The 24,058-nt window shown below is 39.0% G+C and overlaps 1 long non-coding RNA gene and 1 pseudogene across 1 annotated transcript in view; one reads left to right on the top strand and one right to left on the bottom strand.

The window, feature by feature from the left end:
* The window catches only part of LOC144379786 (uncharacterized), a 50,618-nt gene that overhangs the window by 18,548 nt on the left and 8,012 nt on the right, over nt 1-24,058 (bottom strand). The window lies entirely within an intron of this gene.
* LOC118522532 (small nucleolar RNA U3) lies at nt 22,595-22,666 on the top strand (annotated as a pseudogene).

Below are 24,058 nucleotides of genomic sequence, written 5' to 3'. Positions count from 1 at the left end.
TTCTTTTGTCTGGGACCTTGAAAGCCTTCTGAAGATAATGCTTTATTTGTGAGAGGCTCAGAAAATCTTCATAAATCTCTGATCCTAAAAGTAGCAAAGTACAAGCAAGGCTGTTTTCCTATTACTTTTCAACTGACTCTGTAGCAGTACATGCATGTTCTCCCCACCAGACTCTTTTGACTTGGGGGGTCATTCGAGGGTTTTTTATTTGTTTTTGTTCCACTTATAGGGAGGGAGATAGGCTGGCTTTGCAGTCTAAAGGGTTACTGGTTTGGTCAATTAGGGACCATTCTCTAAAACAAAACAAAACAAAACAAAAACAAAAACAAAACACACACAAAACAGCTGGTAGATTTGCACACTGACACAGTTCACTTCCTGTGCTTGGATGATATGTGCTCGATCACACATCATCACCACCTTCACAATGAGCGACACATTCTGACTTCTTCTCCCCGGGCACTGGGCTAATGACTTCACATTGAGTCCCATTACAACCTTATGATACAGGGACATTCTATCACCTAATTTTATGGGTTGAGCAAACCGAGGGACAACTTAACCTGCCAAAAACCACCGGGGTCATTAATTCATAAAATGTTTTCACTAGACACGTTGTCTTTTAACCAGTTTAATATACTTCTTGACTCTTCTGTGCCCCTGAAGATGGAATTTTGATGCATCTCAGACAATAATTTGTCATGTACAACTAAATGTGTCTTTTATCTGGCAGTTATATAAAGCTCTTTCCTGAGTCAAAAGTGACAATCCTGTGGTGGCAGGGCCCCGGGGGGCAAGAGTGATTATAGTAAAAGACATCTTAGTATGGTGATTTGCCCTGTGAAAGTGATTTCTTTTTCTAGAGAAGTTGATACTTTTGCATCTGACAGGATAATCGTATTTTAATAGAACTAAGAGTAGTTTTGGAGGAAAATCGGAGGCTAACACTTTTCCAAATTCACATAAACCTTGTACCTGCAAATTCCATTTGGATTTCCAACTCTTGTTTTTGAGTGTTATTGAACACCCTAATCCAATCATGAGTACGTCTCTAATAGCTAATTTTCTGCTTTATTAGTCGGGGTAATAAGGCCTTCTCAAAATCAGAGAGACATGAAAAGCAAAAAGTTATCTTGGTCAGCTAGTTCACCTTGCTTGTGTCTTTCAGGGTATCCATTGACAATGCAGGAGTTAATGGAGCCAAGCTATGGAAATATTTGGCTGGAATGCTGATTTTTCCAGTTGCTAAAGGTGTGCAGATCCCCATCCTATCTTACTTGGGTTTTGCAACAGCTTGCTAAGCCCTCCTTTTCATCTTTATTCTATCCTCAATCTGGCTTCAGAGAGACATATCCAAACTATAAATTTCTTGTTTGAAATACTCCGGCGGTTCCATATTGCTTCTCATAGAGCTTCTCCATAGGATTTCCACACCCTGCTGAGTATTGATCACTTGTATGGGTGACACAGGTAAGGTGTGACTCATAAATCAAGTATTAAAGTTTAAAAGGTATATATATGTTTTCAAGATTTTCTTTAAATTCAAGTTAGTTAACATATAGTGTAGTATTAGTTTCAGGGGTAGAATTCAGTGATTCCTGGATTACATGTAACACCCAGTGCTCATTAAGACAAGTACCCTCCTTAGTGCCCATTACCCACCCAGTTACCCCATCCCCACACCCACCTCCCCTCCAGCAACCCTCAGTTTGTTTCCTACAGTTGAGTCTCTGATGATTTGCCTCCCTTTCTGTTTTTATCTTATTTTATTTTTCCTTCCCCTCCCCTGCATTCATCTGTTTTGTTTCTTAATTTCCAGTGAAAATCATATGGTATATGTCTTTCTCTAACTGACTTATTTTGCTCAGCATAATACACTCCAGTTCCATCCACGTCGTTGCCAATGGCACAATTTCATTCTTTTTGACGGCTGAGTAATATTCCATTGTATATATATACACCACATCTTCTTTATCCATTCATCAGTCTATGGACATCTGGGCTCTTTCCATAGTTTGGCTATTGTGGACATTGCTGCTATAAACATTGGGGTGCAGGTGCCCCTTCAGATCACTACATTTGTATCTTTGGGGTAAATACCCAGTAGTGCAGTTGCTGGGTCATTGGGTAGTTCTATTTTCATCTTTTTGAGGAACCTCCATACTGTTTTCCAGAGTGGCTGCCCCATCTTGCATTCCCACCAACAGTGTAGGAGGGTTCCCCTTTCTCCCACATCTGTGCCAACATCTGTCATTTCCTGACTTGTTAATTTTAGCCATTCTGACTGGTGTGAGGTGTTGTCTCATTGTGGTTTTGATTTGGATTTCCCTGATGCCGAGTGATGTTGAGCATTTTTTCATGTGTCTGTTAGCCGTGTGTATGTCTTCTTTGGAGAAATGTCTGTCCATGTCTTCTGCCCATTTCTTAACTGGATTTTTTGTTTTTTGGGTGTTGAGTTTGATGAGTTCTTTATAGATTTTGTGTACCAGCTCTTTATCTGATATATCATTTGCAAATACCTTCTCCCATTCCTTAGGTTGCCTTTTAGTCTTGTTGATTGTTCCCTTTGCTTTGCAGAAGCTTTTTATCTTGATGAAGTCCCAATGGCTCATTTCTGCTTTCATTTCCCTTGCCTCCAGAGACGTATCTAGTAAGAAGGTGCTGCGGCCGAGGTCAAGGAGGTTGCTGCCTGTGTTCTCCCCTAGAGTTTTGATGGTTTCCTATCTCACATTTAGGTCTTTCATCCATTTTTAATTTATTTTTGTGTATGGTGTAAGAAAGTGGTCTAGTTTCATTCTTCTGCATATGGCTGTCCAATTTTCCCAACACCATTTGCTGAAGAGACTGTCTTTTTTCCATTGGATATTCTTTCCTGATTTGTTGATGATTAGTTGACCATAGAATTGAGGGTCCATTTCTGGGTTTTCTGTTCTGTTCCATTGATCTATGTGTCTGTTTTTGTGCCAGTACTGTCCTGTCTTGATGATTACAGCTTTGTAATACAGCTTGAAGTCTGGAATTGTGATGCCTCCAGTTTTGGTTTTCTATTTCATTACTTGGCTATTCAGGGTCTTTTCTGGTTCCATACAAATTTTAGAATTGTTTGTTCTAGCTCTGTGAAAAATGCTGGTGTTATTTTGATAGGGATTGCATTGAGTGTGTAGATTGCTTTGGGTAGTATAGACATTTTAACAATACTTTTTCTTCCAATCCACGAGCATGGAATGTTTTTCCATTTCTTTGTGTCATCTTCAATTTCTTTCATAAGCATTCTATAGTTTTCAGAGTAGAAATCTTTTACCTTTTTGGTTAGGTTTATTCCTAGGTATCTCACGGTTTTTGGTGCAATTGTAAATGGGATAGATTCCATGATTTCTTTTTCTGCTGCTTCATTATTGGTGTATAGAAATTCACAAAAGGTATATATTTTTAAAAGTAAAATAGACTAGATTCAAGTTTACCTCTACGGCAATATTGTTTTCACTTGCCCTTTATTCTGTATTATTTTTTGTGGGTGGGAGGGGGCAAAGAGGAAGGATGCCCTGACTGACTAGGTCCTGGGGGTTGTGTAAAATCATCAGCCTTGCTTATCAGTCCCATCACCTAATGGTTCCTGGTGTACAGCTAATAATTCTGTTTATCAAGAGTTTCTGTAGCGCTTGTGGGTTGTGATTTTATAGTTATTAACTTTGTCTATGTAATTTTACTCATGGGTAATTTCTAGGTAAGAAAGAAGGCAGGGACAGATGAGGAAAGCTCCAACATTTGTATAATATGTAATGATGTTATGAATATTCTTACCTATAATGACAATAGTTTGTGATTATGAAATAAGCAGCAAAATGATGATAAATGTAAAACTTGCAATAGGATGAGTCATATAAATAAAAAGTTAAAATATGTACAGTTCATTTGTTTTAATAACAATAAATAACATTTATTCTTCAATGGTCCATATTTATTTACCTTTTTGATATTACCCATGTAATGGAGGTCTGAAAAAACGTTTTCAAAATAAAGCAAAATATTTTGAAACATTTTATGCATTGAAGATTTTTCTTATAAAATGACTGATTTAGTGTATCATAGATAATGTTGTTACTTATGTATTGACATGAAGGTGTTATCGGTATTGTGCTTATTCTCCCAAAATGTCTATGCTGCTTTTTGCTTTAGTTTCCCAAATAATTTTGGTAGAGATGAGGATTTGGAAAAATCTGGAAGTGTAACTTACATGGAAAAGACATCTGTCTTGTGTCTCAGTCTGAAAAGGGAAAGTCAAAACTGAAGTTAGGATTATTGGCAAGTTCTTCCCTGATCCAATTACTCCTGCATTTGCTATTTCACTTGTGACCCCACCCTTGTCACTTCTGCTATGCTAGCTGGTGTGGCCTGCCTTTAGCATCCCAGAAACCCTCAGGTATCCGTGATTTTTCTCATATCTTCTTTCTGACTCGAACTCTTTACCTCATTTTTATGTAGTACCTCCTGCTTCTCTTTTACCCACAGCTGTGTAAGAGGGCTATCCTGATAACTTTCCTCTCCCCTTACCCTACTGGGTGTAAGAACCCTTCGGACTCAGACAGCGCCCTGCATGTGCCTCCCTCATATCTTTGCATATTGTCAGGGAGTGATAGATTTACCTTCATATCTCCCCTGATGTTTTCTAAAATCAGAAAAACTGGGACTTCATTCTCTTAATAATTTCTTTATGCCTAACAGCTGAAAGTTGGTAGGTTGTCACAGGTTGTATTTCTTGAGAAGTAGACTGTGAAATGGACATTGGTTGGCCAGTGTGTTTATTCACAAGTGCTCCTGGGACCAACACCACACAAGAAAGCAAGACTGGGCAGAGGGAGAAGTTGGGCTTGGTTGTGTTTCCCACAAAGGCATCAGCCCACCCTGTTGGGAAATCTGGAGTTGGGGTGACCTTCGGGTTGTTTCTAGTTAGAGCAAGAGGGCCTTAGCATTTTTGCCTCCACACTGACTGGACATTTGGGATTTTGGCTGCTCCTGGTAGAAGGTGTGACATGGGCCAGGCAGTTGTCTTCAGTAGAGACAGTCCCCAAAGAGGACCCTCTGGCAGCACTTCCAGAGGCTGGAGGATTATAAATTCTTCATCCCTGGAAGGGAATCTAGGCAGTACACCATAGTGTCCACCATATTACAAAATTTTTATCCTAATATCAGGTCCTAATAATAGGAAACCATAACTATTTTTGTGAAATTAACTGAAGAGCAGAATGCCTGTGAATTAGGGGAATTGGGGATGAGAGAAGGAAATTAAACAGTGGATAACTTCTATCTGCCCTATTAATAGAAATGGTTTTAATAAAATGGATTTCTCTCTGGACTGTAGTTAATAACAATGTATCATCATTGGTTCATTAATTATAATGATGTAGTATAATAATAGAGGTGGTATTAAGATTGGAAACTGATCTGGTCTACTTGTGAAATCCTGTACCATCTTTGCAGATTTTCTAAAAATCTGAAACTATTTCAAAATAAAAATATATGAAACCCCACTTTATATTTTTAATACATATTATTTTTAAATTGTCTACTAAAAATTACTATTGATTTCCCTGCCACCTAGTTCCATTTATTTATTTTTTAAAGATAGGATTTATGACACAGAGATGTAAATAACCCAGGATAATACATAATTTCCAATAACACCTATTTTATATATTTCATGTAAAATTAACGCACACACATATTTATTTATTATAAATTATGTTATTTGAGAGTAATTTTTTAGTTGTTGTCATTTTATTGGTATGGCTGTGACCTGGGTTCATTTTCTCAAAAGCTTGTCATCATAGATACAGATCAAGATTTAGATTTTAGTGAGTCTATTATTTCACCTTATGGGTAAACATACTCAAAAGATTGGTTTGTAAAAAAAATAATAACAAAAAGACTACTGATTTAAAAAAATGGATTTCTTTCTGAATAAGGAGATAGGATTTTTAAAGACCCCTTAAACTTTAAGCCTTCCGACCTTAAAGCAGCAAATGCATTGTTTGTGACTATTCCAAGTATTTCAACTCCGGCTACTCTTTCTGTAAACGTTTATTGACTCCCCAAAAAGCACACAGTCCTGTGGTAGTTGGTGTGGGACCAGAAAATTTTTTAAAAAGTCAGCTATCAAGGAGATTTCAAACCATTGGTAGGATGAGGACATGGAGGCAATTGACCATAATACAAAGTCGAAGGCAACTTTGGAATGAGATGGCATATGAGCTGAGCTTTGAAACCTCCAGAGACTTGAGTCCGACTCTTCCAGGAAATATTAGCTTTTACTTTTCTGCCTGAAATAATATCTCATTTAACTTTTATAGGCCTGCAACCGCTGACCTCTATGTAATGGAGGGAGGAGCACTCTTATCAAACCCAACTATGGCCACTGAAATCAGAATCATGGCTGTTCCTTCTCTATTTCATGCCCAGACTCCAAATAAAATGACCCTTGTGCCTTTCAGGTTTGGTTCCTGTTGGGGAACAACGTCCCCAAACATGGCGCTCTATTTCAATTCCAGGATTGGGCTACAGTCTCCCATAGGTCTTGCCTGCTGACACGATCTTGTCATCACTTCCCCAGGCCCACTATGGGCCTTTGTCCCCTGTGTGACTCAGCTCTGTGCAGCCTGGAGGTGTGTCTCAGCTCATTTCCACTCTATCTGTAAGAAAGCACTTTGTTCACTTTCCTCTCCCTTGAGGAGGGCTCCTCCTTCCTTTTAGTGGCTTCTATATATATGTAGTTCCTTTGTTTTCTCTACCTTATCTTTTTTTTTTTAATGTAATTTAATTTTTTTGGACATACAAATTTTAAATGCTATATATTTACAGAACAATGGGGGCTAGCTGAAGATAGATACCATTCAAAATGGGTGAAACCAACTCAAACTTGCATTCAAGAAAGGAACCTAAAGAATTGCCAGGATGATGACAAGTGCTGATCAGTAAGACATTATGTCTTCCTCTCTCTCTCATAGGTTTAGTAAAAAGGGAAAAAAATGAAACATACTGAATTACAATAGCAAAGTTCTCAATTATGCTTATGAGGCAGGGTTGATGATAAGAAAGTGGTTAAACATTACTTTGCTTAGAAAGGAATTGTTCTCAGGACCAATACTGAGTGTCAGCAAAAGGAAAAACAATTGATTCATCAAGTTCTTTTCTCCCTGGCATATAGAGAATGAGATTATTAGCTAGACAAAGTTATTCTAAAATCTATTTTGGTTGATCGCTTTTTTATCAACCATTTTTCCTGTCAGTCCTAAAGTCCTATTTTAAAAAATTTTTAAAACCTCACTTACCCATTCTCCTCATCTGACTCTTCTGAGGTTGTTACTCTGGAGATAAAGAGGGGAGGGCAGAGAACTATAAAGCTGGTGGGTCTGCACTGAACCTTCCCGCTAGATTTGACATCACCTCTCTTGCATCATGCCAGGAGTAGATAGGTGGTACCTGGCTCCCCTTTGTCTGTTAGAGAACAATTTGAATATAAGCTTTACTCTGGAAGACTCTATTACCATATTATCGATGCTGGCTACAAGGCTGACGGGAGGGATGGAGAAAGTGCAGTGTTGAGGGGAAAATGTGTAAATGTGTATTTTCTATGCCACAGGACAGGTGCCAGCTCCCACCGCACTACCCCCACCCCCACCCCCCATTTGAAAAACTAATTGGAAAACTCCATTATATCATAGCCAAAGGACAAACTGCTTTACCTTGAGAAACTGGTATGAAAATATATAAAGTTTAATGACTAATTTTATATGAAAAGATATTAAAGATATTAAAGATATTCACCAAGGGTATCTTTTAAATATAGTTTGCCCAGTTTGCCTGGTCTTTGTTTTAGCCAAATGGCTTGAGGACCCAAAGCTCAGTTTCTTTTCTTTTGAAAAAATTACCTCTGTCATCAAAGAAGTTATCCACTCCTAAGTGTTACTCTTCTTTACCCCTACTAGTTTTGTTTCTAGAAATAATTTATGGTAGCAGAGCAGTAATTTGAGTTTAATGAAAGCTCACAAAGGGAAAAAAAATCAGCTTGCCTATGGAAAATATGAGGCAAACATCAAAGAATATTTGTTTTTCATAATTGTTTTGGTTAAACAGGTGTAAATCCCACTATGTTAGAACTGGATTGCCTTCATACCTACCTGACCCTGACTAAACCAGTTTCTTGGACTTTCTGGGAAGAATTTATGTGAGGTCAATGATTTGTACTTGTTCAAAGGTTACTCTGCTACATAATTCAGCTGTCAGCAGAACTATGTCTTGCCTGGTCCAAGATTTTGTATAAATCTAAAGGGAAAAAAAAGAGTCCTCAAAATTTATTGTCCAGGAAACTGACAGATCCCTGTCGGCTCTGTCAGCACAGCATTTGGGAATTAGGCAAGGGTTCTCCTTGCTGCTGATCTGAACTTTGCATTTCAAGCATTTTTGGGTTGGAAGGACAGCCCTGAGAGCACAGAAGGAGCCAAGCTAGCAACGGTGGAGGGAGATAGTTGTAGGCAGATAGTGGTGCTTTTATCCTGCAGCAAAGAGTGATCACTAAGTTTGGTGGTTATCTCACAAGGCTTATCTCCCCTAGCTAGAGTCCACTGTGAGGCTCAAGAGTACAGTTAGAGACTATTTTTAACTGCAAGTCCTATGAACCCATAATTAAACATGCAGTTTGTTCAGTTCAGAAACCCCTCCCTCTGCAGGCACCCTGAAATATCTGATTAGGGCTTCCTATATTTTCTGCCTCATGGAAAACTTCAAGGTTGGAATGTATTTTGGATGTTTTGTCTGGCGTTTTTAAGTCTTTTGCTTGCTTTTAATAACAATGTATCTCTAATTGGAATGTCGTGAAGTATTTGAGTAACGTGTCTGCTTCAGACACAGGAGAACATTACCCTTGTTAAAATATCTCTACAGGTATCCAGAAAGGATTTGACTCCTCATTCCCTCCATACCTCCTTTCCAAATAAAATTTAATATTTGCATTGAATTCAGAAACTTAAGGCTGTTGACTGTGTAGCAGCAGGTTTGCAACTAACTGGTGCTTCTCTGTAGCAAATGTTAATGGTCCTATCCATTGTCAAGGTTTTAATTATTAGAAAGAAACATTCTTTTCTGGTGGCACTGTAGATTTTGAGGATACATTTTAAAAATGAAAGGATAAGGGGTGCCTGGATAGCTCAGTCGGGTAAGCGGTGGACTCTTGATTTGGCTCAGGTCATGATCTCAGGGTTGTCAGATCGAGCCCGGTGTCCGGCTCTGTGCTCAGCACAGAGTTTGCTTGAGATTCTCTGTCTCTGCCCCTCACCCTGCTTGTGCTCTTGCTCTCTCTCTCTCTCTCTCAAATAAATAAATAAAATCCTTAAAAGAAATGAAAGGATAAAAATGCCTTTTTGGTTTAGCTTTCAATTGGTAATTTTTTTCCTTTCCTTTTTCAAAAATCACTCCAAATCTTGGACAAGGGGCTCCACCTAGTGTCAGTTTTAGGTTAAAAAAGTAGGATGGATCTAAAGAAAGGGCAAAAATTACTGCTTTTAAAAAGAATATATTCCTTTATGAAAAGAATGCAAAACAAAAGAATGATAGTTCATAAAATGCTTTTGTGGCTCAGATGCTTCATGTAACTCTCATCTTCCACAAGTTCTTACTTTTAAACCTATTTTTAAAAGGCAAAATTACATTACATATGTGTGTAAATACAGTTTTAGATTGTAAACATTTTCTCGGCCTATGGTAGATGGGTTTAGAGCCAATTTTCTGGTGGTGTAACAAAACAAGAATCTTAAATGAAATGGTTTGGGATGCCTTCACAGTTAATAAACCTAGAGTTACTGCCTGAAATGGCATTTTTAAAAATTTTTTTGTTTTTTGCCTTTTTGTTTTGCTAAACAGGGGCTTAAATTTTAGATAGACATTTTTACTTAATACTTTTCATAACATCCTCTAATCACATTTTTGAAAATGTTTATATTGCTTCCAACTTGAAGAGGCAGATTTTCTACTCAGCAGCCACTAAGTGGAGTTGTACTACTGTTGATAATGTAATTTTTTTTACAACTTTGAAAATATCACTATAGTGTGGTATTCAATTTCTTTATTTTTTTTTCTCATAGAGGGGGTATTTCCAGTACTTATATCTATTGCCAATGAGTTCCAAGAACAGAATGTATGTGTATCTCTAAAGGACTAAATACTAGACTGAAGTGACGCATACAGGAAAATGAGTGAACTTAATGATGACATCAGTAGCCAGGAGAGGCAGAGAGTTGAGAAATTCACTTGAGAAAAGTGTCCCCTCAAGCATCTGGATTTTTGGATGTGCAGCCTTTGAGCTGGAACTGACCCGTCATCGTCATTGTTCCATCTGGAGTCATATTTCTTGTATGCCTACTGCATGATGGTTGTTGTACGTATATGATATGTTTACTCCTCCTAACACCCCTGAATTAGGGACTCTGAGATAAGGAAACTGAGGCTCAGAGAAATCCAGTAGATTATCAACATTGTGTTTGGATTTGAACTAAGTCTGTCTCTCCATTATATGTGCTTTTCCCCCTCTACATTGTATTATTCACCTACATAAGACTTCTCCTTCACGATACCAACTCTTCTTTACTTTTCCTTAATCACTATTTTTATTCAAGACTCAATCTGTGCTAGATTCCAAGGGAGTTAGTACTATTGATGTCCTCAAGAAACTTTCAGTTTAACTGAGGAGACTGAACACAAGTGTCTTTTCTAAAATCATATATTCACTTATACATTTAGCTAAGTGCCACATGTGTGGTATAAATAATAGGTACAATAAGAGTTCTGCTTTCTGAGAGCAGGGGTGTTCCTTTCCACCTGCCTATCTCCAGCAAGGAGAACTTTCCTTCTGGAATGGAGGTGATACAATGAATCAAAGTTGTAATACCTAAGAACAGCAGTTGAGGTTGTGATAGTCCTTTGCGCTGAGGATCCACAAAGAGCTTTTGTTTAGGTAAGCTATACCTATGGGTATTTACCATTTTAGAAATCAAAACCAGTAATATTTTAAAATATGTATTAATCCATTTAAAAATAATATTAGTAAACCCATTATATGTTAACATAAATGACATATTTTTAATTAAAAAAAAAAAAACACGTTTTCCAAAACAAAACAATTTAGTGAGAAGAGTAACATTGCTTTACATTTTTTTTTCAAATCTCCTTAATGTCTGACTGAATAGAAGACAGCTGGATTCTCCTCTGTGTCTGCTTTCAGTTTGTGGCCATATGTTGTTTTGGTTGGAATACAGTAAGAGAATCCAGCCGTATGGCTCAGTCGGTTGGGTGTCTGCCTTCAGCTCAGGTCATGATCGCAGGGTCCCGGGATTGAGTCCCACATTGGGCTCATTGCTCAGCGGGGAGCCTGCTTCTCCCTCTGTCTGCTGCTTCCCCTACTAGTGCTCTCTCTCTCTCTCTCTCTCTCACTCTGACAAATAAATAAATAAATAAAATCTTTAAAAAAAAGAAAATCCAGCTTTACACCAAAAGATTGTTGGAAAAAAGAGTAACATTTCAGTCGCCTTTTCAGATAATTCTTTGACCTTACTGACCCATGAAAGAGGTTTGAGGAACCTCAGGGGTTCCTGGACCTCACTTTGAGAACTGCTAGACTATAATCTGAGACCCAGTTTCAAATCTCAGCTCTTTCGTTTCCCAGGTTGTGAAGCCCTGGGAAGTTACTAAACCTTTGGCAGAACTGTTGGAAAATCAGAAAGAATGCTCATGCAGGACCTGGCACAGAGAAGGGCCTCAAATAAACGCTTATGATGCCGGTGTGGTATCAGCGATAAAATGCTGCTGTTCCATTGGTCTTAGGTGGTGTGAAGGTCAGAGTGAGAAAATGAAGTCCCATCCAGCTTGAGAGTATCTAGGAGTAAAACTGTTAACAAGGCGAGATTCATCTCCTTCCTAGTTTACATGGCTTGAGTCCATCAGGTCTTCCGTCCTTCCCATCCAGAATCAAGTGGATTTTCAGGGTTTGTACAACCTTCCTCAGTTTTGACTACACTATACTAGAGAACCAATTATAGTGATTATTATAGGAAGAAATTATAGCTATGGGGTTTTATATTTTATATTTATATTTAATATGAAACCTGTTGTTTAAAGTATAATTGATAATGGCGATCTTTCATTAAAAAAGTAGAAAATTATTTCCATGATATTGAAAAAAGTAAAAGAAAAACACAAATTCTAGGAAGTCTTTTTAAATGCTTTTAAGTAATTTAATGCATTGTGATGTTGAGTAAACACATATCATCTATAACCTGTGTTGTGCTCACTTTTTCTATAATACTTTGGCCACAGTTCGGTCAGTCTGATATGTGACATGAAAGGCTTGTAGGCAGGATGAAGTAGGAGAATGGGGGTCCTTCCTAAGGGAGGGTCCTGAAGCCAAGTCATACTACAGGGTGATGAATTTTCATGTTTTGAGTCAGAAAGGAGGTTATGAGACAGGTCCAGAATATAGGTCAGAGATCTGAGAAGCAAGATCAATGTGTGAAAACCCACACGTTGGGGGGAGCCTGATGCCATGAGAGGGGAGGTCAGGAACAGATAGGAGACTGAAGCTAGACCCTGAGTAGTCTGGGATGGGGCAAGGTAAGAGTATGAAAGGCTTTGGTTGAGGCCAAATCTTGTTGACCATGCTTTTATGTAGGGTCTTGCTACATAGAGCTAGCTGGGAGAGAGATTCCAAAATGCTGGAAAATATACACCTTTCAAAATAACTTTTAAAAACTTATTCAACATGTTTATGAAAAAAATATGTCTTTATTAGAACACTATGGACATGGCCCCATGAAAAGAATCTTCTTATTGCCTTGTCAGAAGGATGACATAATGTTTTTGTTTCAAAAGAACATTTTAGCCACAACAATAAAACTGCCAACAAGAGATTTATCATTTAGATGAAGGGAAAAAACAAAAGAAAACAAAACAAAACCTCTTTCTCAACTCTCTGCTTGGATTGAGCAGAATGAGAGATTCCTTTCTCTTCATATCAGGTATCAGGTAAAACTAGTATTGCCAAGTAGTTTGAATGTCACCGGCTGTGACATTTTTGTGTCTGTGGCAGTCATCTACAAGTTTCAGAGACTCAGATGGGACCCACCTAAGAGGACCCTGCTGATCAGAGTGCAGTTAGAACCCAGGCTCTGACTCAGCTGTGTTGTTTTGGGTAGGCCACATCTACCTTCTGAAAGTCTCAGTCTACTCATTTATAACATGAGGAAATAATATTAGGGTAGTGGTCCTCAAAGTGTGGTCTGTGGACCAGCAGCATCAACATCACCTGGAATTGCTTAGGAATATGTTCCTGGGCCCCATCTCAGACCTACAGAAGCATAAACGAACAGTAGGAGAGGGACCCAGCAGTTAGTGTCCTGATATGCCCTCCATGTGATTTTGTGTATTCTGCAGTCTGAGAGCCACTGGACTAGATGATCTCTGATCACCTTCTAGTTTAAATGCTTTCATATTCTGAGTCATGTGGCTCATTCTGGCTCTCAGGCAGGTTGTTGTCTGGAGCAATCAGAACAGAGAATTGCTGTTCTTTTGTAAATATCAAGAGGGTAGAGGCTGCCTTAGGTGGCTCATTTCACTGTTTAACCATTTCAGGAAGCTCTTATATCTTATTGTTTATACAAAAATATATTCAGAGCAGTGAGTTTTTTCAAATTGAGTTTTATATTACAGTTACCTTAAAGACTTAAAAGGAGCTGTAAAGATTCTCCAGGGTCTGTGTAGTTGGCAGGGGGCGGGGGACATACTTTAAATTTATATACAATTTCAAGAGGTTCATAGATTCTGTAATGGTCCTCATGGACTTGGTTAAGAAGAATGAAGAAATTTGTTTGGTAAATTGTTAAAGAAAATAAGCACATTTCCAGGGGTTCCAAAGCATCCTATAAATTTTCTCCGGTTTCCATTTGTTCACACACTCACTGTTGGGGAAGGTGCTGTGTTAGGTCCCAGGGTGGGATATAGCCTACTTTCTGTGAGCTTTCACACAATTATTTGTGAAAGTGGACAGAACAAGTACCAAATGAGCCAGAAGATTTCTTTTGCCAGAAAATATTTTGGGGAAAATTCTCAAAAGAGATTGGTCTTTGGAGATGAGCTAGAGGAGCATTTGCAAGCCAAGAGGATGGTGTGAGGAAAGGCTGAGGTGAAGGGCTGTTCAGGAAGCCCAAGTGATGGAGGAGCTTCCCATGAGGAACCTGTGTCTTCCTCCAGGCTTTCTTCAAGAGCCACACAGAAGTCTTTAGAAGGAGCTGAAGTGGATCCCTTTCTCCCACACTTATGCTAAGATATGAAGTTCTCAGGTGTCTGCTTTATCTCTGAGGATTCTCTTGGAAATGAAAAATTTCTTCCAACTAAGGGTATTGAATCTTAAACAATTAGGCTGTTCTTACAGAGCAGGTTATAACTTTTTGCCCACAAGACGTTTCCTACTGTTCGAGCTATACTTTTTCTTCAACTCTGAAGAAGCCAAAGATGGGTCATTTTAGAGAGCTAGTAACAAGGTGGCATGCTCTCAATGTGCGTAGTGTGAATTGATTAATTCTGTAGACTTAGTAGGTGATCATAAGACACTGTCTTTTAGGGTTTTAACAAGATTCTAATTAATTCTTATAAAAAAGATAATTTTCTAGACCTTTCCAATTATAATTATAATAGTTCTGTCTTTACTTCATGTAACCTGACATTTTTTCTTGGTTGTTTAATTTCAGAAGAAAGAATGCCATGTGAAAGCATTTTCTGATCCTATAGAATCTTTTCTTCATATTCATTGCTAGACTGTATCAGGACATCTTCCGTTCACTGTGAGGGGAACCAACAATTTACAAGTTGGTTTTTGAGGCTACCTTCTAAAAAGTTGGGTGAAGGAAAATGAGGCTATTGCCTAGTCTGAAGGTAGAAGATACACAACCCATGATCAGAATTCAGGATGACATAATCAACAGTTAAATAGCCCATGTTAAAATCACCTATGAAATGAACTTTTATGAAAAATATAAATTACATCTTTTTGTACATTTTATGACAGTATAAAGCCTAAAGAGAAAATGTTTTCCTCTCTGCTTGATAGTACTAGGTCAGACAGAACGCACGCAGGAAGTCCAACAGTCTTCCTTTGTGTGCATTAAAGGGTAATCAAAAGGTCTCCCCTAGTGAAGAATTAGCACCAACTAGGAACAGTGGGTAACAGATGTTTAAAATGTAGTGGGGGTAAATTATGCCTCGAAGCCATATCTATACAATGCTGAAATGTCAGCTGAACAGTAAAAGGTCTGTGGTGTTGCCAGTGGTTTCTATCATTATAGTTACTAGTACTGCTGCTGGACCACCTCAGCCACGATCGTATCTCTGGAAAATGGGCCGTAGTGTTGGTTTTCGAAGGCTCCCAGGTGATTCTCAAGTGCAACTAGAATTGAGGTGCCCTGGCCTTCATGACACCTGCATGGTTGTGACATTTGGCAGTGACATGATTGATGAAGAGATGCCAACAGATAGAGCTAGAAGATATAGATGTAGATCTTTCCAGAGACATGACTTTCCAAGCCCCCGAAGTTGCCCATGGTGATTTACAGCTGTGGTTGATGACATCTGTGTGGCGTGAGGGTCTCCCAGGGGGCAGGTGGCAGGCATCACTAGACACTCTGAACTCTGTCTGTGCTCCTGCCTCCTCATCCCTCTGCCTGCCGCCCTGCCTCTCTTCTGAGGAGCCTCGTTACTTGTTTGCTACTCACAGGGAGCAAATAGCCTATGTGACACCATGACACCCCCCACCACCCTGCCCCAACACATTCCTGCGTGTGTATTGCTGGATTGAGGGAGGAACTCCTGGAGGCATCCCTCAGCCAGCCCAGCCAGGATCCCCAACCACATAAGGACCATTCCTACAAAGGCCAATTAGCGGTTTATCTAACTTCTATTTTAAGGCTTTGGATAATTTTTCTAATTAGTTTTTTTTGTGGCATAAGTTTTTAGGTAAGTTATTTATCATAATTGTTGATTAGCTCATTGTTTTTTCCTGTTTTTCAAAGATGAGAGACACTAAGAGAATTCACCATTGTCGAAAGCACTTTTTTCTAAGTCCAGAGCGTGCTTAGCTTAGTGTTCTTTCGTAGGAAAGAAATCCAGAGTGCCCTTCAGACAGCAGTGGGCCTGGTGATTATTTGACAACTCTTCTCTTTTTCTGGGAAGGGCGTGGCTGTAAAGGATTACATCACACATCCATCTATTCTGTGATGGTCTCCCTTTCCTGGCAACCATATATTGAAATACTTTGAAAGTTTTTTTGTTTGATTTTGCTTTTCTTTCACTCCTGAAATTTTTTTTTTCACCCTATACTCAGGGGTCAGAATAAAGGTGAGTTCCCACACAAGTTTTACAAAAGAAAAATGACACACCCCAAATTTTAGCCACTGTTGCATTGCTGTTGGAAATTTTATTTTCCTCATATTTCTTCCTTCTAACCCCACCCTGGCAAATGATATTTCCCTCTCCTAAGCCTGAAAAGTAAGGTATTAGAGTGTAGAGATTCCATGAATGTTTATGGAATGGAAAGGAGAGAGAAAAGGATGGATGGATAGTGTTTTCATTTTTGATTTTTTATTGATTCCAGGCAGGGATTTTCTCTCTCTCTGTTTCTCTGTCTTCCTCTCTCTCTGTCTTTAAAGCTCCTTTTATTTTTTATTTTTTAAAGTATCATACAATAAATTTGAATTTTTGTATGTACTCTTTGAGTATGTATAGATTCATGTAACCAACATCACAATCAGGATATGGAACGGTGCCACCACTATAAAAAAAACTCCCTTGTGCTGTCCCTTTGTAGTCACATTCTTCCCCCACCCATTGCCCTGGCAACCTCTGATCTTTTCCCCATCGCTCTATTTTTGTGTTTTCTAGAATGTCATATAAATGGAGTCATTTATATGACCTCCTATGTAACCATAGGAGAGTGGCATCTTTCACTCGGCATAATGTCTTTGAAATTCATCCAAGTTGTTGCATGTTGTTGGATGTTGTTTTTTATTGCTGAGTATTATTTCATTGTGTGGATATAATTCATACAATACAATTTCATTTTCTAGATAAACCACAGTGTGTTTATTCATTTTCCCCTGGAAGGATATTTAAATTGTTTCTAGCTTTTGGTGATTATAAGCATTCATGTATAATTTTTTTGGTATGTGAACATAAATTTTCACTTCTTAAGGTAAATATACAGGAGTCTAAGATTGCTGGGTCATACGGTAAAAACTTTGTAAGAAACTGTCAAACTTCCAGAGAGGCTCTATCATTTTGCATCCCCACCAGCGATCCATGAGAGTTCCAGTTGCTCCAAATCTTTGTCAGCCTCGGTATGGTAGGTACTTTTGATTTAGCCATTCCAATAGACATGAGGTGATCCAGCTGTGGGTTTTATGGGGGGGAGGTGTGGGCCCTTGGTACTGCCTGAGCTCTGCATCACTCTGCAGAGTCAGAGATGCATTGGGGTCCTCAAGCAATGTCCTTGGGAACTGTTCTCCTTCCATCAGGGATGCCAGCCCTCGTCTCCTCCTGACCCAGCTGGGTAAGCCCAGGAAGAATGAGAAAGAGAACGGGAGGGATAGTGTGAGAGGCAGCTTCAAAGGAATGGAGCAATTTGTGTTAGCCCTCCTCCTTCTCTGTACTTCTGTGCCTTCTTTCTGCTACTCCCCTACCTCCTTTCTCTGCAGTGGAAAATAAATGGGTCTTGCAAGTTGCTCCTTTTAATTCAAATTGATGCCTACCCCGAGGAAGACAAAACACATTTTACTTCAGTGAACAGTGACGGAAGAAAAAAATTCTAGCAAAAATAAGTTGAAATAATCAAAGGATCTCTGTCTTTTTATCCAGATCACTGTGCCACCAGCTGTGAATCAATGTCCTTGAAGTATCAGAGAGTCACTCTCCTGGCAGAAATCCTCATTTAGAACAGCAGCAGCCCACCCAAAGCCCCCAAACCAAGCAAAGTGTACATAGACTTGAGGAGAGATATACCTATTTTGGAAAAACTTTTTTTCTTAAACATTGGAAGAGGGACGCCTGGGTGGCTAAGCATCTGCCTTTGGCTCAGGTCATGGTCCCAGGGTCCTGGGATTGAGCCCCAGGTCGGGCTCCCTGTTCAGCGGGGAGCCTGCTTCTCTCTCTTCCTCTGTCCCTGCCCCCTGCTTGTGCTCTCTCGCTCTCTCTCGCTCTTTCAAATAAGTAAATAAATAATCTAAAAAAACCCGAAAACATTGGAAAAATTTAGGATTTGGGAAATTGATAATTAAAACAGAGAAAACTGGGGAACATACAAACCCTAGAAAGGTTTTTGTTGCTATTGTTCAAATATACTTTCTTTTTATAACAACTTCGGATGAGACTCCACAGAGCTAAAGAGTCATCTAAACATAATTAAATGTGCCTAATGGAGCTCCATATTTTTGTATGCTTTACAGCTACATGATCAAAAAAGATACATTACTTGCTGTATAGCTATATTTTATGTTGTCAAGTCATGATCACCTCGAATAAGAGATAAATAACAATATTATTATAAACCAAACACCATTCTTACTAGTCTTTTACAAGAGACTCAAGTATGTTTATAGTAAGTTTTTTATGGGTGGGGGAGGCTGGGAGGGTTTGACAGGGAAGGAAGTCCGATATGAATTGATGAATATTTTAATGGTCTCCTAGAATCATTAACATTTGTAAGAGTGCACTGTGTAATGAGTTGACACCATAAAGACAGCTTTGAATTCTCCTCAATGGATAGAGGGAATTATGATCCATTCTTTTTATGTCTTTAGCTATAGTACCCATTTAATTATTTATGGGAACATAGTGTGCCTACATCCCTCTAAGTGCAGTATAGCGCAAGTATTTAAATACCCATCACTCAAATTAAATACACTTTCTTGTCTACAGAGTAATACATTTTTTATTGAATAAAGAAGTCATAAATACTTGGGTGCCTAGAAGTACATCTTGTAATGACTTTCCCATCCTTCATTTTTCTTCAAAAAATAAAGTCGTCATATTTGTTAATGAATTCTACTTTGCAAGTCTCAAGATTTTATTTGGCTAAATTGTTGTGTTTTTTTTTCCAACTCATCATAAAGCCTATGGAAATAGGAACCTATTGCTTTAATTGTAGTGGAGAGACAATATTTTGCTGTTAGAGGCTTAGTATCAGTAACAGACGCCTGACATTTGCTCACCACTAAAACCTTTGTGACCTTGGCCAGTGTACTTGGAAATGTTCATGATAAATGATCATGGGATGAGTACTTAAATCTCAGGGACGTGAGAAAGTAGTAAGCATTTAACAGATACTTATTGAATAAGTGAATGGCTCAATCATTTTATTTCTACTTTTTTCACTCAAGATTGCTTTAGAGATACTTTTCTAACATGTACATAGTTTGTATATTTCAAATTTCAAAGTATTTTATTTGATCATAATACCGTATCATTTTTTGCTTACTCACTTATAGCTGGAAAAAGGCTATTTCCACATTATTGAAGGCATGTTAAAAAACATACATACAATTTGCACCTATGACTTTCTTTTCCTTTCGAGTTGCATCTGAGGGTCCTGACTCTAAAGTTGGAATTATTAGGTCCCAGGCTGTGATCAGTGTTTTGACTCTTGTTGACTATTGTGTGGTTGTTCTCCAAGTTCACTGCACTCATTCACAGGAATTTGTATGAATCCTTGTAACTCCTGCCAACACTAGATTATTTTCATTTGTGTTTCCTCGGTCAGTAAGTGTGAGATGGTAGTTTATATTTATTTAAATGTGTGTTCCGTTCATTATCTATAAAGCTGAATATTGTTTCAAAGTGTGTAATTTTAGTGCTCCTTTGTGGGAGCTGCATTTTACTCTTGTCAGGTTGAGGATGGGTATTTTCTTATGGTATTTCTTACAGGCAGGTATTTCTAATAGGCTTGCATTCAGAATATGGGGAGAATTATTGTGATAATTGTAGCTGTTTTTCTTTTCATCTTTGTTCTCATTTTCATGTCATATGGAAATTTATTTCAGAGATTTATTTCATTACATTAAGGGCATTAATAGATTATAAGAGCCTAGCTCCTCTCCAGAATTAAAATTCCCTGTGTCTCTCTCTCCCATTTTCTCTCTCTCTCTCTCTCTCTCATCCTTTGAAGCTTTTTTTGGTTGCTTTTACATCATATGGAAATTTCTGTGGATGTCATGAGGAAACAGAAGCAGGAAGGGACAGGAATAGAATACTGTGTCTGTTCTAGGTCTGTGTCACCAGTGTACTTTGTCTGGGATGGTCTTTTTCCAATTACAAGGCCCATGGTCATGTAATTAATTCCTACCCTTCCCTGCTTCTTCCTGATCATTGCTATTTCCTCAAAGTTGCATGAAATTATTCTCCTTAATTAATTTCTGACAGGGATAGTGACTTATATGGGTTAAATTTCATTTCCAAGATATATATCAAAACCTATTTTAATGAATTTTTTAAGTGTTGTAAACCGAAATATGTAATGTATTCATATCCACTCAGGATATTTTAATGAGTTAAGGTCGTACTGCTGCTTCATGTGCAGGTAGAGGACAAAATCATTGTGAGGGTTCAGAACAGATTACAAAATGATGACTATAACTACCTGTGACACCAAGAGTTTGAATATCAGCTCTGTTTTTCCAACACCTGCCTGTAAATGTGTCATGTTGTCAGGCTTCATGGAGCACACCAAATAACCAAGCTGCCAAATCATTATCTTTGGAAATAATTTAAATTACCATACACAACATCCTATTTATCGGAAACAGTGCCACACACAGGAAAACAAAGTGCAATAAAATTTGTTGATTTTTTTTTAAAGATTTCATTTATTTATTTGACAGAGAGAGAGACAGCGAGAGAGGGAACACAAGCTGGGGGAGTGGGAGAGGGAGAAGCAGGCTTCCTGCCGAGCAGAGAGCCTGATGTGGGGCTTGATCCCAGGACCCTGGGATCATGACCTGAGCCGAAGGCAGATGCTCAATGACTGAGCCACCCAGGTGCCCCAATATTTTTAAAATATGTAGACAACTTACCCATACTATATGATCCTTTAGTCTTTCCGCTTCTCTGTCTAGTGTGGCTTGGTCAAATAAATGAATTTAAAAAAACAAACCCAGCATATGCTAAAATATAGAATTTTGCTTTAACTGAATCATTGGAAGCAAGGAACAAATTTTAATATCTATTAGCTTACTTGTGGACATATCAATCAGAACCATCACAGAAAGCAGGAGGCATGTTCAGCTGTGAGTTTTGGAAAATGTAAGGCAGGGAATGTTACAGAATGTTGAGTCACTAGGACCAGAATAGCAGGAAGCCATCACCACTCCTAAGCTGAAATGGTAAGGGGAGGAAACTGTTAACAGAGCCCACAGTGAGCTGAAATAGGAGGAGGGAGACCATCTAACAGGAATTGTCCTGGAGACAGATGCGGCTAGTGGCAGACACTAAAGCAGGGAGGAAGCCTGGGGAAAATACCCCCACCTCCCTCTCTTTCCTCTGCTTCTTCCCTCCTAATGGCCAAAGCCAATCCAAGTGAGAGGGTCGGGCAGCCTGAATGATGTGGTCATAGGGGTAGACCCTCCCATCCAACTCCCTAGGACAGAGCAGAGCAAAGCAAAGTGGAAAAAGGATCTGGGTTCCTAATGGACAATAGCAGCATGGCAGAATTGTGAGGTTCCCTTTGAGGATAAACACGGTCAGAGGAGTATACCACAGACTCATTTATATTTTAAATAGATCTGTATTTGCATTACTTGTTTCAAAAATATGTATTCAATATCTTTCTGTATGATTTCAGTAGCAGGAATAAGTAGAGAGATGATCACAGGTTGGTGATACTTTCACCACAACCAACATGCAGAGTCTCCTTTCTGTAACTGACAACTGCATGCTCCAATCAGGCGAAATTATTAGGAGCTCAAAAAGAAGGAAAAAAACTAAAATGTAACCACCGCATCTAGCCTATGTACTTATTTTCCTCTTTTAATTTCCATTGGTGAGTCTTGTTTCTTGAAAAGTTACACACAATTCCTGAAGGCATGAAAGGATCATTCTATTAATTTGGGGAAATCTCACCCTTCCCTACACAAGGCAGCCGTTGACTGGTACGGTAAGAGTCCACATGGTAGTGGAGTCCAGTTTTCTGAGGCATCGTCTCATGCTGGACTTAGCGTTATATTCATTTTTTTTCCCATTCAAATCAGCCTTCTCTTTGAAGCTGTGTACCTCTTGTTTTAATTCACTACAGATTTTCACTTTACAGCTTTTGAAGCAGATGAAATACTTTGGTATTTCGGGGTGTCTCACCATTGGTGGTTGCAAGTTATTTTCATATATGTATTGATTAGAGTGGTGAGATTCTCCTCTTTATGATAGGGAGAAGCATAAAATATTACTCAGGGAAGGTAACTAACACTTACTGAACATCTATTACATGCCACAATCTTTTTTACTTTTCATTTTATTTCACAAAAAGACTATACTTTCAGGGATCATTTCTATAGTTTGTCATTTTATTTCACAAAGAGGTTTGGAATAATTTTTATTAACAGGCAACAGTCTTTATAGTACCTATCTGCTGTTGGTGCTATTAATTCTACTTTATAGATGAGAAAGATCCAGAGAGCTTGATTTTGTAAAACTATGAAGTGAACCCAATATTTAAGTTAAACTTTGATGACTCCCTAGAGAAAATTAGATTATCTGCTAATCTTAAACTCAATACCATGACAACAAAGTATGCCTCGCCCCCCATATTGGATGCCTTCAGATCGCAGCTGTATCAAATGCAATGACAGTCTGCTGCATCCGAGCCCTTCAAGGAATTTTGGATCTGCCACGGATAGGCCCAAGCTGGTCCTTAGTGACCGAGTCTAGGAAAGAAAGACCCCAGATTTTCAGCGCCTTTTGCTGGACCCTCATTCCCAGTTGCATTATAGATAGAAAGCTTATATAGAGAAGGCACAGTTCAGGCCAGCAACATGTTAGGTAAGCATTTAAGAATTACTTGCTAGGACCACACCCCTTACAATGGTTCATCTGAGATTTTCAAGGGCATTTATCCCCTAAAAATAAATAAGATCACTCTTCGAGTCTCAGGTGCTGTTACCCCACCAATTTAATAACAGCTTTTCAGGGGAGAAAACACGATCACATTGAATATATGAATCAGTTTCACATCCCGATTTCAGAAATGTTAAAATGTTCAGAGAAAAGCTTGGGACATGATTTTCTTGAAATAAACTTTTTTTCTCCTATGTCGGCTGTATCCAGATGATGTTCTGAAAACAAGGAGGAAGGAAAATGCCCGTTGATTTTGAACTGTGCTATTCTGGATGACCCATTTAGATAGTGATTTGGGAAAATGGGTCATGACGGGGCCAGTGACTCTCCCAGGGTGGCTCCCGAGTTAGTAGACCCAGAATAAAACTGTAACGCTGCCACGGGTCTCGGAACTTCTCCGGGCTTCTCTGATGCAGTGGGTACATGAAGGCCTAGCGGGTGAGGCTGGTGGAAGTTCCTAAGAGCTTACCTGTGCGGGCTGCCTTCCCCTGTGTCAGGAGCGTGGTCAAGACTATTACTATGTGTTTGCTACAGTGGTTGTATGACCTGCTGGTCTCAGCCATCCTGCCTGGGAGTTAAACAGTGTACTAAAAATAGTCCGAAAATATTACTTCTGTGACTCTTCTCTCTGGCAGAATCTCGGGAATTCCAGAATCCTTCCAGGTTCTCCTCTATTCACCAGCTTGTCTCTAGAAGATGTCAGGTGCATCTCATTGGCTGGTGCTCTTCGCCTTCCTCTGTGCTGCTCTCTCTGCCAGGATGTCCACAGTGGCTCCCCATTCTGGGAGAGGCCAGCGACTCCCGCAGGGAGCCCTTTCCTGGCCCTGCTGAAATTGCAGCATCAGTGCGGCCCAAGCTCATGACCTTCAGGGAT

The sequence above is a fragment of the Halichoerus grypus genome, chromosome 13, assembly GCF_964656455.1.
Source record: "Halichoerus grypus chromosome 13, mHalGry1.hap1.1, whole genome shotgun sequence".
In the NCBI taxonomy this organism is placed as follows: Eukaryota; Metazoa; Chordata; class Mammalia; order Carnivora; family Phocidae; genus Halichoerus; species Halichoerus grypus.
The sequence above is the reverse complement of the archived record's forward strand: the minus strand, read 5'-3'. Positions and strand labels throughout refer to the sequence as shown.